The 14861-nt window shown below is 47.7% G+C and overlaps 2 non-coding genes across 2 annotated transcripts; both read left to right on the forward strand.

Moving 5' to 3' along the window:
- Positions 1–1022: 1022 nt before the first annotated feature.
- TRNAA-CGC (transfer RNA alanine (anticodon CGC)) lies at positions 1023–1099 on the forward strand. Its single transcript has one exon. It is a non-coding gene; the product is annotated as a tRNA-Ala (tRNA).
- A 13435-nt stretch (positions 1100–14534) lies between these two features.
- TRNAS-CGA (transfer RNA serine (anticodon CGA)) lies at positions 14535–14608 on the forward strand. The gene has a single exon. It is a non-coding gene; the product is annotated as a tRNA-Ser (tRNA).
- The last annotated feature ends 253 nt before the right edge of the window (positions 14609–14861 follow it).

Here is a 14861-nt window from a genome sequence, read left to right on the forward strand (position 1 = left end):
TACGTCCACCGCTATGGACGAGGGTGGCGCTGGTGAACACTCTCAAGGTTCGCTTACACGCAAAACATAAATACCCACGAAAGCAGCAGATTAGACAGCCGTCGCCGTAGCTCAGATGGTAAGCGCACCGGACGCCATATTCGGAGGTCGTGGGTTCGGATCCCACCGGCGGCATGGTTGTTTTTTCTGCAAGATTTATAAGTAATTTTCTTTAAAAACTAATTGATTGGCACTAGATATAAAAAGAAGCATTCCCCTATGCACCTTGATTTTGGTGACTGTTGGCTTCCTTAATATGTTTGTCAAACGAGCCCCTCACCTCATTTGCCTTGTCTGCTAATAGCTTAACGGGGGTCTCGGTTCTGGCAGTCTTGATGCCATAGGAAGCATAAGAGGGCTCTCCCACAGTTTCCGCCCTCGCCGTTAGACGTCACACTTGCGGTATTACAGGACGTGCTACGTCCACCGCTATGGACGAGGGTGGCACTGGTGAACACTCTCAAGGTTCGCTTACACGCAAAACATAAATAATCACGAAAGCAGCAGATTAGATAGCCGTCGCCATAGCTCAGTTGGTAAGAGCACCGGACGCGCTATTCGGAGGTCGTGGGTTCGGATCCAACCGGTGGCATGGTTGTTTTTCTGCTGCTTTATATGTATTTTCTTTAAAAAACTAATTGATTGGCACTAGATATAAAAAAAAGAAGCATTCTCTTATGCACCTTGATTTCGGTGACTGTTGGTTTCCTTAATATGTTTGTCAAACGATCCCCTCACTTCATTTGCCTTGTCTGCTAATAGCTTAAAGGGGGTCTCGGTTCTGGCAGTCTTGATGCCATAGGTAGCATAAGAGGGCTCTCGCACAGTTTCCGCCCTCGCCGTTAGATGACGTTCTACGTCGCACTTGCGGTATTACAGGACGTGCTACGTCCACCGCTATGTACGAGGGTGGTGCTGGTGAACACTCTCAAGGTTCGCTTACACGCAAAACATAAATAATCACGAAAGCAGCAGATTAGATAGCCGTCGCCATAGCTCAGTTGGTAAGAGCACCGGACGCGCTATTCGGAGGTCGTGGGTTCGGATCCCACCGGTGGCATGGTTTTTTTTTCTGCAGCTTTATATGTATTTTCTTTAAAAAACGAATTGATTGGCACTAGATATAAAAAAAGAAGCATTCTCTTATGCACCTTGATTTTGGTGACTGTTGGCTTCCTTAATATGTTTGTCAAACGATCCCCTCACCTCATTTGCCTTGTCTGCTAATAGCTTAACGGGTGTCTCGGTTCTGGCAGTCTTGATGCCATAGGTAGCATAAGAGGGCTCTCGCACAGTTTCCGCTCTCGGCGTTAGACGTCACACTTGCGGTATTACAGGACGTGCTACGTCCACCGCTATGGACGAGGGTGGCACTGGTGAACACTCTCAGGGTTCGCTTACACGCAAAACATAAATAATCACGAAAGCAGCAGATTAGATAGCCGTCGCCATAGCTCAGTTGGTAAGAGCACCGGACGCGCTTTTCGGATGTCGTGGGTTCGGATCCCACCGGTGGCAAGGTTGTTTTTTCTGCTGCTTTATAAGTATTTTTTTTTAAAAACTAATTGATTGGCACTAGCTTAAAAAAAGAAGCATTCCCCTATGCACCTTGATTTTGGTGACTGTTGGCTTCCTTAATATGTTTGTCAAACGATCCTCTCACTTCATTTGCCTTGTCTGCTAATAGCTTAGAGAGGGTCTCGGTTCTGGCTGTCTTGATGCCATAGGTAGCATAAGAGGGCTTTCGCACAGTTTCCTCCCTCGCCATTAGATGACGTTCTACGTCACACTTGCGGTATTACAGGACGTGCTACGTCCACCGCTATGGACGAGGGTGGCCCTGGTGAACACTCTCAAGGTTCGCTTACACGCAAAACATAAATACCCACGAAAGCAGCAGATTAGACAGCCGTCGCCGTAGCTTAGATGGTAAGCGCACCGGACGCGCTATTCGGAGGTCGTGGGTTCGGATCCCACCGGTGGCATGGTTGTTTTTTCTGCTGCTTTATATGTATTTGCTTTAAAAACTAATTGATTGGCACTAGATATAAACAAAAGAAGCATTCTCTTATGCACCTTGATTTCGGTGACTGTTGGCTTCCTTAATATGTTTGTCAAACGAGCCCCTCACTTCATTTGCCTTGTCTGCTAATAGCTTAACGGGGCTCTTGGTTCTGGCAGTCTTGATGCCATAGGTAGAATAAGAGGGCTCTCGCACAGTTTCCGCCCTCGCCGTTAGATGACGTTCTACGTCACACTTGCGGTATTACAGGACGTGCTACGTCCACCGCTATGGACGAGGGTGGCGCTGGTGAACACTCTCAAGGTTCGCTTACACGCAAAACATAAATACCCAAAAAAACAGCAGATTAGACAGCCGTCGCTGTAGCTCAGATGGTAAGCGCACCGGACGCCATATTTGGAGGTCGTGGGTTTGGATCCCACCGGTGGCATGGTTGTTTTTTCTGCAGCTTTATATGTATTTTCTTTAAAAAACTAATTGATTGACTCTAGATATAAAAAAAAGAAGCATTCTCTTATGCACCTTGATTTCGGTGACTGTTGGTTTCCTTAATATGTTTGTCAAACGATCCCCTCACTTCATTTGCCTTGTCTGCTAATAGCTTAACGGGAGTCTCGGTTCTGGCAGTCTTGATGCCATAGGTCGAATGAGAGGGCTCTCGCACCGTTTCCGCCCTCGCCGTTAGATGACGTTCTAGGTCACACTTGCGGTATTACAGGACGTGCTACATCCACCGCTATGGACGAGGGTGCCGCTGGTGAACACTCTCAAGGTTCGCTTGCACGCAAAACATAAATACCCAAGAAAGCAGCAGATTAGACAGCCGTGGCCGTAGCTAGGTTTGTAAGAGCACCGGACGCAATATTCAGAGGTCGTGGGTTCGGATCCCACCTTCGGCATGGTTGTTTCTTCTGCTGCTTTTTAAGCAATTTTCAAAAAACTAATTGCTTGGCACTGGATATAAAAAACAAGAAGCATTCCCCTAAGCACCTTGTTTTTGGTGACTGTTGGCATTCTTAATATGTTTGTCAAACGAGCCCCTCACTTCATTTGCCTTGTCTGCTAATACTTTAACGGGGCTCTCGGTTCTGGCAGTCTTGATGCCATAGGTAGCATAAGAGGGCTCTCGCACAGTTTCCGCCCTCGCCGTTAGATGACGTTCTACGTCACACTTGCGGTATTACAGGATGTGCGAAGTCCACCGCTATGGACGAGGGTGGCGCGGGTGAACACTCTCAAGGTTCGCTTACACGCAAAACATAAACACCCACGAAAACAAGAGATTAGACAGCCGTCACCGTAGCTCAGTTGGTAAGAGCACCGGACGCGATATTCGGAGGTCGTGGGTTCGATCCCACCGGCGTCATTGTTGTCTTTTCTGCTGCAAGTAATTTTTTTTAAACTAATTGATTGGCACTAGCTATAAAAAAAGAAGCATTCCTCTATGCACCTTGATTTCGGTGACTGTTCGTTTCCTTAATACGTTTGTCAAACGATCCCCTCACTTCATTTGCCTTGTCTGCTAATAGCTTAAATGGGGTCTCGGTTCTGGCAGTCATGATGCCATAGGTAGCATAAGAGGGCTCTCGCACAGTTTCCGCCCTCGCCGTTAGATGACGTTCTACGTCACACTTGCGGTATTACAGGACGTGCTACGTCCACCGCTATGGACGAGGGTGGCGCTGGTGAACACTCTCAAGGTTCGCTTACACGCAAAACATAAATACCCACGAAAGCAGCAGATTAGATAGCCGTCGCCATAGCTCAGTTGGTAAGAGCACCGGACGCGCTTTTCGGAGGTCGTGGGTTCGGAACCCACCGGTGGCATGGTAGTTTTTCTGCTGCTTTATATGTATTTTCTTTAAAAAAGCTAATTGGTTGGCACTAGATATAAAAAAAGAAACATTCCCCTATGCACCTTGATTTCGGTGACTGTTGGCTTCCTTAATATGTTTGTCAAACGAGCCCCTCACCTCATTTGCCTTGTCTGCTAATAGCTTAACGGGGGTCTCGGTTCTGGCAGTCTTGATGTCATAGGTAGCATAAGAGGGCTCTCGCACAGTTTCCGTCCTCGCCGTTAGATGACGTTCTATGTCACACTTGCGGTATTACAGGACGTGCTACGTCCACCGCTATGGACGAGGGTGGCGCTTGTGAACACTCTCAAGGTTCGCTTACACGCAAAACACAAATATCCACGAAAGCAGCAGATTAGACAGCCGTGGCCGTAGCTAAGTTGGTAAGAGCACCTGACGCAATATTCGGAGGTCGTGGGTTCGGATCCCACATTCGGCATGGTTGTTTCTTCTGCTGCTTTATAAGCAATTTTCAAAAAAAGTAATTGCTTGGCACTGGATATAAAAAACAAGAAGCATTCCCCTATGCACCTTGTTTTCGGTGACTGTTGGCTTCCTTAATATGTTTGTCAAACGAGCCCCTCACTTCATTTGCCTTGTCTGCTAATAGCTTAACGGGGCTCTCGGTTCTGGCAGTCTTGATGCCATAGGTAGCATAAGAGGTCGCTCGCACAGTTTCCTCCCTCGAACTTAGATGACGTTCTACGTCACACTTGCGGTATTACAGGACGTGCTACGTCCACCGCTATGGACGAGGGTGGCGCTGGTGAACACTCTCAAGGTTCGCTTACACGCAAAACATAAATACCCACGAAAGCAGCAGATTAGACAGCCGTCGCCGTAGCTCAGTTGGTAAGAGCACCGGACGAGATATTCGGAGGTCGTGGGCTCGGATCCCACCGGCAGCATGGTTGTTTTTCCTGCTGCTTTATAAATAAATATCTTTAAAAACTAATTGATTGGCACTAGATATAAAAAAGAAGCATTCCTCTATGTACCTTGATTTCAGTGACTGTTGGCTTCCTTAATATGTTTGTCAAACGAGCCCCTCACTTCATTTGCATTGTCTGCTAATAGCTTAACGGGGGTCTCGGTTCCGGCAGTCTTGATGCCATAGGTAGCATCAGAGGGCTATCGCAGAGTTTCCGTCCTCGCCGTTAGATGACGTTCTATGTCACACTTGCGGTATTACAGGACGTGCTACGTCCACCGCTATGGACGAGGGTGGCGCTTGTGAACACTCTCAATGTTCGCTTACACGGAAAACATAAATATCCACGAAAGCAGCAGATTAAACAGCCGTGGCCGTAGCTAAGTTGGTAAGAGCACCGGACGCAATATTCGGAGGTCGTGGGTTCGGATCCCACCTTCGGCATGGTTGTTTCTTCTGCTGCTTTATAAGCATTTTTCAAAAAACTAATTGCTTGGCACTGGATACAAAAAACAAGAAGCATTCCCCTATGCACCTTGTTTTCGGTGACTGTTGGCTTCCTTAACATGTGTGTCAAACGAGCCCCTCACTTCATTTGCCTTGTCTGCTAGTAGCTTAACGGGGCTCTCGGTTCTGGAAGTCTTGATGCCATAGGTAGCATAAGAGGTCTCTCGCACAGTTTCCTCCCTCGGCATTAGATGATGTTCTACGTCACACTAGCAGTATTACAGGACGTGCTACGTCCACCGCTATGGACGAGGGTGGCGCTTGTGAACACTCTCAAGGTTCGCATACACGCAAAACATAAATATCCACGATAGCAGCAGATTCGACAGCCGTGGCCGTAGCTAAGTTGGTAAGAGCACCGGACGCAATATTCTTAGGTCGTGGGTTCGGATCCCACCTTCGGCATGGTTGTTCCTTCTGCTGCTTTATAAGCAATTTTCAAAAAAAATAATTGCTTGACACTGGATATAAAAAACAAAAAGCATTCCCCTATGCACCTTGTTTTCGGTGACTGTTGACTTCCTTAATATGTTTGTCAAACGAGCCCCTCACCTCATTTGCCTTGTCTGCTAATAGCTTAACGTGGTTCTCGGTTCTGGCAGTCTTGATGCCACAGCTAGCATAAGAGGGCTCTCGCACAGTTTCCGCCCTCGCCGTTAGACGTCACACTTGCGGTATTACAGGACGTGCTACGTCCACCGCTATGGACGAGGGTGGCGCTGGTGAGCACTCTCAAGGTTCGCTTGCACACAAAACATAAATACCCACGAAAGCAGCAAATTAGACAGCCGTCGCCGTAGATCAGTTGGTAAAGCACCCGACGCGATATTCGGAGGTCGTGGGTTCGGATCCCACCGGCGGCATAGTTGTTTTTTCTGCTGCTTTATAAGTAGTTTTATTTAAAAAAACTAATTGATTGGCACTAGATATAAAAAAGAAGCTTTCCCCTATGCACCTTGATTTCGGTGACTGTTGGCTTCCTTAATGTGTCAAACGAGCCCCTCACTTCATTTGCCTTTTCTGCTAATAGCTTAACGGGGGTCTCGGTTCTGGCAGTCTAGATGCCATAGATAGCATAAGAGGGCTCTCGCACAGTTTCCGCCCTCGCCGTTAGATGACGTTGTACGTCACACTTGCGGTATTACAGGACGAGCTACGTCCACCGCTATGGACGAGGGTGGCGCGGGTGAACACTCTCAAGGTTCGCTTACACGCAAAACATAAATACCCACAAAAGCAGAGATTAGACAACCATCACCGTAGCTCAGTTGGTAAGAGCACCGGACGCGATATTCGGAGGTAGTAGGCTCAGATCCCACCGGCGGCATGGTTGTTTTTTCAGCTTCTTTATGAGTAATTTTCTTTAAAAAACTACTTGATTGGCACTAGATATAAAAAAGAAGCATTCCCCTATGCACCTTGATTTCGGTGACGGTTGGCTTCCTTAATATATTTGTCAAACGAGCCCCTCACTTCATTTGCCTTGTCTGCTAATAGCTTAACGGGGGTCTCGGTTCTGGCAGTCTTGATGCCATAGGTAGCATAAGAGGGCTCTCGCACAGTTTCCGCCCTCGCCGTTAGATGACGTTCTACGTCACACTTGCGGTATTAGAGGACGTGCTACGTCCACCGCTATGGACGAGGGTGGCGCTTGTGAACACTCTCAAGGTTCGCTTACACGCAAAACACAAATATCCACGAAAGCAGCAGATTAGACAGCCGTGGCCGTAGCTAAGTTGGTAAGAGCACCTGACGCAATATTCGGAGGTCGTGGGTTCGGATCCCACATTCGGCATGGTTGTTTCTTCTGCTGCTTTATAAGCAATTTTCAAAAAAAGTAATTGCTTGGCACTGGATATAAAAAACAAGAAGCATTCCCCTATGCACCTTGTTTTCGGTGACTGTTGGCTTCCTTAATATGTTTGTCAAACGAGCCCCTCACTTCATTTGCCTTGTCTGCTAATAGCTTAACGGGGCTCTCGGTTCTGGCAGTCTTGATGCCATAGGTAGCATAAGAGGTCGCTCGCACAGTTTCCTCCCTCGAACTTAGATGACGTTCTACGTCACACTTGCGGTATTACAGGACGTGCTACGTCCACCGCTATGGACGAGGGTGGCGCTGGTGAACACTCTCAAGGTTCGCTTACACGCAAAACATAAATACCCACGAAAGCAGCAGATTAGACAGCCGTCGCCGTAGCTCAGTTGGTAAGAGCACCGGACGAGATATTCGGAGGTCGTGGGCTCGGATCCCACCGGCAGCATGGTTGTTTTTCCTGCTGCTTTATAAATAAATATCTTTAAAAACTAATTGATTGGCACTAGATATAAAAAAGAAGCATTCCTCTATGCACCTTGATTTCAGTGACTGTTGGCTTCCTTAATATGTTTGTCAAACGAGCCCCTCACTTCATTTGCCTTGTCTGCTAATAGCTTAACGGGGCTCTCGGTTCTGGCAGTCTTGATGCCATAGGTAGCATAAGAGGTCGCTCGCACAGTTTCCTCCCTCGAACTTAGATGACGTTCTACGTCACACTTGCGGTATTACAGGACGTGCTACGTCCACCGCTATGGACGAGGGTGGCGCTGGTGAACACTCTCAAGGTTCGCTTACACGCAAAACATAAATACCCACGAAAGCAGCAGATTAGACAGCCGTCGCCGTAGCTCAGTTGGTAAGAGCACCGGACGAGATATTCGGAGGTCGTGGGCTCGGATCCCACCGGCAGCATGGTTGTTTTTCCTGCTGCTTTATAAATAAATATCTTTAAAAACTAATTGATTGGCACTAGATATAAAAAAGAAGCATTCCTCTATGCACCTTGATTTCAGTGACTGCTGGCTTCCTTAATATGTTTGTCAAACGAGCCCCTCACTTCATTTGCATTGTCTGCTAATAGCTTAACGGGGCTCTCGGTTCTGGTAGCCTTGATGCCATAGGTAGCATAAGAGGGCTCTCGCACAGTTTCCGCCCTCGCCGTTAGATGACGTTCTACGTCACACTTGCGGTATTACCGGATGTGCTACGTCCACCGCTGTGGACGAGGGTGGCGCGGGTGAACACTCTCAAGGTTCGCTTACACGCAAAACGAAAATACCGACGAAAGCAGCAGATTAGACAGCCGTCGCCGTAGCTCAGTTGGTAAGAGCACCGGACGCGATATTCGGAGGTCGTGGGTTCGGATCCCACCGGTGCCATGGTTGTTTTTTCTGCTGCTTTATAAGTAATTTTCTTTAAAAAAACTAATTGATTGGCACTAGATATAAAAAAGAAGCATTCCCCTATGCACCTTGATTTCGGTGACTATTGGCTTCCTTAATATGTTTGTCAAACGAGCCCCTCACCTCATTTGCCTTGTCTGCTAATAGCTTAACGGGGGTCTCGGTTCCGGCAGTCTTGATGCCATAGGTAGCATCAGAGGGCTATCGCAGAGTTTCCGTCCTCGCCGTTAGATGACGTTCTATGTCACACTTGCGGTATTACAGGACGTGCTACGTCCACCGCTATGGACGAGGGTGGCGCTTGTGAACACTCTCAAGGTTCGCTTACACGGAAAACATAAATTTCCACGAAAGCAGCAGATTAGACAGCCGTGGCCGTAGCTAAGTTGGTAAGAGCACCGGACGCAATATTCGGAGGTCGTGGGTTCGGATCCCACCTTCGGCATGGTTGTTTCTTCTGCTGCTTTATAAGCATTTTTCAAAAAACTAATTGCTTGGCACTGGATACAAAAAACAAGAAGCATTCCCCTATGCACCTTGTTTTCGGTGACTGTTGGCTTCCTTAACATGTGTTTCAAACGAGCCCCTCACTTCATTTGCCTTGTCTGCTAGTAGCTTAACGGGGCTCTCGGTTCTGGAAGTCTTGATGCCATAGGTAGCATAAGAGGTCTCTCGCACAGTTTCCTCCCTCGGCATTAGATGATGTTCTACGTCACACTAGCAGTATTACAGGACGTGCTACGTCCACCGCTATGGACGAGGGTGGCGCTTGTGAACACTCTCAAGGTTCGCATACACGCAAAACATAAATATCCACGATAGCAGCAGATTCGACAGCCGTGGCCGTAGCTAAGTTGGTAAGAGCACCGGACGCAATATTCTTAGGTCGTGGGTTCGGATCCCACCTTCGGCATGGTTGTTCCTTCTGCTGCTTTATAAGCAATTTTCAAAAAAAATAATTGCTTGACACTGGATATAAAAAACAAAAAGCATTCCCCTATGCACCTTGTTTCGGTGACTGTTGACTTCCTTAATATGTTTGTCAAACGAGCCCCTCACCTCATTTGCCTTGTCTGCTAATAGCTTAACGTGGTTCTCGGTTCTGGCAGTCTTGATGCCACAGCTAGCATAAGAGGGCTCTCGCACAGTTTCCGCCCTCGCCGTTAGACGTCACACTTGCGGTATTACAGGACGTGCTACGTCCACCGCTATGGACGAGGGTGGCGCTGGTGAGCACTCTCAAGGTTCGCTTGCACACAAAACATAAATACCCACGAAAGCAGCAAATTAGACAGCCGTCGCCGTAGATCAGTTGGTAAAGCACCCGACGCGATATTCGGAGGTCGTGGGTTCGGATCCCACCGGCGGCATAGTTGTTTTTTCTGCTGCTTTATAAGTAGTTTTATTTAAAAAAACTAATTGATTGGCACTAGATATAAAAAAGAAGCTTTCCCCTATGCACCTTGATTTCGGTGACTGTTGGCTTCCTTAATGTGTCAAACGAGCCCCTCACTTCATTTGCCTTTTCTGCTAATAGCTTAACGGGGGTCTCGGTTCTGGCAGTCTAGATGCCATAGATAGCATAAGAGGGCTCTCGCACAGTTTCCGCCCTCGCCGTTAGATGACGTTGTACGTCACACTTGCGGTATTACAGGACGAGCTACGTCCACCGCTATGGACGAGGGTGGCGCGGGTGAACACTCTCAAGGTTCGCTTACACGCAAAACATAAATACCCAAAAAAGCAGAGATTAGACAACCGTCACCGTAGCTCAGTTGGTAAGAGCACCGGACGCGATATTCGGAGGTAGTAGGCTCAGATCCCACCGGCGGCATGGTTGTTTTTTCAGCTTCTTTATGAGTAATTTTCTTTAAAAAACTACTTGATTGGCACTAGATATAAAAAAGAAGCATTCCCCTATGCACCTTGATTTCGGTGACGGTTGGCTTCCTTAATATATTTGTCAAACGAGCCCCTCACTTCATTTGCCTTGTCTGCTAATAGCTTAACGGGGGTCTCGGTTCTGGCAGTCTTGATGCCATAGGTAGCATAAGAGGGCTCTCGCACAGTTTCCGCCCTCGCCGTTAGATGACGTTCTACGTCACAATTCCGGTATTACAGGACGTGCTACGTCCACCGCTATGGACGAGGGTGGCGCTTGTGAACACTCTCAAGGTTCGCTTACACGGAAAACATAAATATCCACGAAAGCAGCAGATTAGACAGCCGTGGCCGTAGCTAAGTTGGTAAGAGCACCGGACGCAATATTCGGAGGTCGTGGGTTCGGATCCCACCTTCGGCATGGTTGTTTCTTCTGCTGCTTTATAAGCATTTTTCAAAAAACTAATTGCTTGGCACTGGATACAAAAAACAAGAAGCATTCCCCTATGCACCTTGTTTTCGGTGACTGTTGGCTTCCTTAACATGTGTTTCAAACGAGCCCCTCACTTCATTTGCCTTGTCTGCTAGTAGCTTAACGGGGCTCTCGGTTCTGGAAGTCTTGATGCCATAGGTAGCATAAGAGGTCTCTCGCACAGTTTCCTCCCTCGGCATTAGATGATGTTCTACGTCACACTTGCGGTATTACAGGACGTGCTACGTCCACCGTATATGGACGAGGGTGGCGCTGGTGAACACTCTCAAGGTTCGCTTACACGCAAAACATAAATACCCACGAAAGCAGCAGATTAGACAGCCGTCGCCGTAGCTCAGTTGGTAAGAGCACCGGACGAGATATTCGGAGGTCGTGGGCTCGGATCCCACCGGCAGCATGGTTGTTTTTCCTGCTGCTTTATAAATAAATATCTTTAAAAACTAATTGATTGGCACTAGATATAAAAAAGAAGCATTCCTCTATGCACCTTGATTTCAGTGACTGTTGGCTTCCTTAATATGTTTGTCAAACGAGCCCCTCACTTCATTTGCATTGTCTGCTAATAGCTTAACGGGGCTCTCGGTTCTGGTAGCCTTGATGCCATAGGTAGCATAAGAGGGCTCTCGCACAGTTTCCGCCCTCGCCGTTAGATGACATTCTACGTCACACTTGCGGTATTACCGGATGTGCTACGTCCACCGCTGTGGACGAGGGTGGCGCGGGTGAACACTCTCAAGGTTCGCTTACACGCAAAACGAAAATACCGACGAAAGCAGCAGATTAGACAGCCGTCGCCGTAGCTCAGTTGGTAAGAGCACCGGACGCGATATTCGGAGGTCGTTGGTTCGATCCCACCGGCGCCATTGCTGTCTTTTCTGCTGCTTTATAAGTATTTTTTTAAACTAATTGATTGGCACTAGCTATAAAAAAGAAGCATTCCTCTATGCACCTTGATTTCGGTGACTGTTGGTTTCCTTAATATGTTTGTCAAACGATCCATTCACTTCGTTTGCCTTGTCTGCTAATAGCTTAAAGGGGGTCTCGGTTCTGGCAGTCTTGATGCCATAGGTAGCATAAGAGGGCTCTCGCACAGTTTCCGCCCTCGCTGTTAGACGTCACACTTGCGGTATTACAGGACGTGCTACGTCCTCCGCTATGAACGAGGGTGGCACTGGTGAACACTCTCAAGGTTCGCTTACACGCAAAACATAAATAATCACGGAAGCAGCAGATTAGATAGCCGTCGCCATAGCTCAGTTGGTAAGAGCACCGGACGCGATATTCGGAGGTCGTGGGTTCGGATCCCACCGGTGCCATGGTTGTTTTTTCTGCTGCTTTATAAGTAATTTTCTTTAAAAAAACTAATTGATTGGCACTAGATATAAAAAAGAAGCATTCCCCTATGCACCTTGATTTCGGTGACTATTGGCTTCCTTAATATGTTTGTCAAACGAGCCCCTCACCTCATTTGCCTTGTCTGCTAATAGCTTAACGGGGGTCTCGGTTCCGGCAGTCTTGATGCCATAGGTAGCATCAGAGGGCTATCGCAGAGTTTCCGTCCTCGCCGTTAGATGACGTTCTACTTCACACTTGCGGTATTACAGGACGTGCTACGTCGACCGCTATGGACGAGGGTGGCGCTTGTGAACACTCTCAAGGTTCGCTTACACGGAAAACATAAATATCCACGAAAGCAGCAGATTAGACAGCCGTGGCCGTAGCTAAGTTGGTAAGAGCACCGGACGCAATATTCGGAGGTCGTGGGTTCGGATCCCACCTTCGGCATGGTTGTTTCTTCTGCTGCTTTATAAGCATTTTTCAAAAAACTAATTGCTTGGCACTGGATACAAAAAACAAGAAGCATTCCCCTATGCACCTTGTTTTCGGTGACTGTTGGCTTCCTTAACATGTGTGTCAAACGAGCCCCTCACTTCATTTGCCTTGTCTGCTAGTAGCTTAACGGGGCTCTCGGTTCTGGAAGTCTTGATGCCATAGGTAGCATAAGAGGTCTCTCGCACAGTTTCCTCCCTCGGCATTAGATGATGTTCTACGTCACACTAGCAGTATTACAGGACGTGCTACGTCCACCGCTATGGACGAGGGTGGCGCTTGTGAACACTCTCAAGGTTCGCATACACGCAAAACATAAATATCCACGATAGCAGCAGATTCGACAGCCGTGGCCGTAGCTAAGTTGGTAAGAGCACCGGACGCAATATTCTTAGGTCGTGGGTTCGGATCCCACCTTCGGCATGGTTGTTCCTTCTGCTGCTTTATAAGCAATTTTCAAAAAAAAATAATTGCTTGACAATGGATATAAAAAACAAAAAGCATTCCCCTATGCACCTTGTTTTCGGTGACTGTTGACTTCCTTAATATGTTTGTCAAACGAGCCCCTCACCTCATTTGCCTTGTCTGCTAATAGCTTAACGAGGGTCTCGGTAATGGCAGTCTTGGTGCCATACCTAGCATAAGAGGACTCTCGCAGTTTCCGCCCTCACCGTTAGATGACGTTTTACGTCACACTTGCGGTATTACAGGACGTGCTACGTCCACCGCTATGGACGAGGGTGGCGCTGGTGAGCACTCTCAAGGTTCGCTTGCACACAAAACATAAATACCCACGAAAGCAGCAAATTAGACAGCCGTCGCCGTAGATCAGTTGGTAAAGCACCCGACGCGATATTCGGAGGTCGTGGGTTCGGATCCCACCGGCGGCATAGTTGTTTTTTCTGCTGCTTTATAAGTAGTTTTATTTAAAAAAACTAATTGATTGGCACTAGATATAAAAAAGAAGCTTTCCCCTATGCACCTTGATTTCGGTGACTGTTGGCTTCCTTAATGTGTCAAACGAGCCCCTCACTTCATTTGCCTTTTCTGCTAATAGCTTAACGGGGGTCTCGGTTCTGGCAGTCTAGATGCCATAGATAGCATAAGAGGGCTCTCGCACAGTTTCCGCCCTCGCCGTTAGATGACGTTCTACGTCACAATTGCGGTATTACAGGATGTGCTACGTCCACCGCAATGGACGAGGGTGGCGCGGGAGAACACTCTCAAGGTTCGCTTACACGCAAAACATAAATACCCACGAAAGCAGCAGATTAGACAGACGTCACCGTAGCTCAGTTGCTAAGAGCACCGGACGCGATATTCGGAGGTCGTGGGTTCAAATCCCAACGGTGGCATGGATGTTTTTTCTGCTGTTTTATGAGTAATTTTCTTTACAAAAAGCTAATTGATTGGCACTAGATATAAAAAAAGAAGCATTCCCATATGCACCTTGATTTCGGTGACTGTTGGCCTCCTTAATATGTTTGTCAAACGAGCCCCTCACCTCATTTCCCTTGTCTGCTAATAGCTTAAAGGGGGTCTCGGTTCTGGCAGTCTTGATGCCATAGGTAGCATCAGAGGGCTCTCGCACAGTTTCCGCCCTCGCCGTTAGATGACGTTCTACGTCACACTTGCGGTATTACAGGATGTGCTACGTCCACCGCTATGGACGAGGGTGGCGCGGGTGAACACTCTCAAGGTTCGCTTACACGGAAAACATAAATACCCACCAAAGCAGCAGATTAGACAGCCGTCACCGTAGCTCAGTTGGTAAGAGCACCGGACGCGATATTCGGAGGTCGTGGGTTCGAATCCCACCGGTGGCATGGATGTTTTTTCTGCAGTTCTATAAGAAATTTTCATTACAAAAAGCTAATTGATTGGCACTGGATATAAAAAAAGAAGCATTCTCCTATGCACCTTGATTTCGGTGACTGTCGGTTTCCTTAATATGTTTGTCAAACGATCCCCTCACCTCATTTGCCTTGTCTGCTAATAGCTTAAAGGGGGTCTCGGCTCTGACAGTCTTGATGCCATAGGTAGCACAAGAGGGCTCTCGCACAGTTTCCGCCCTCGGCG

Source organism: Amblyomma americanum, chromosome 3 (genome assembly GCF_052857255.1).
Source record: "Amblyomma americanum isolate KBUSLIRL-KWMA chromosome 3, ASM5285725v1, whole genome shotgun sequence".
NCBI lineage: Eukaryota > Metazoa > Arthropoda > Arachnida > Ixodida > Ixodidae > Amblyomma > Amblyomma americanum.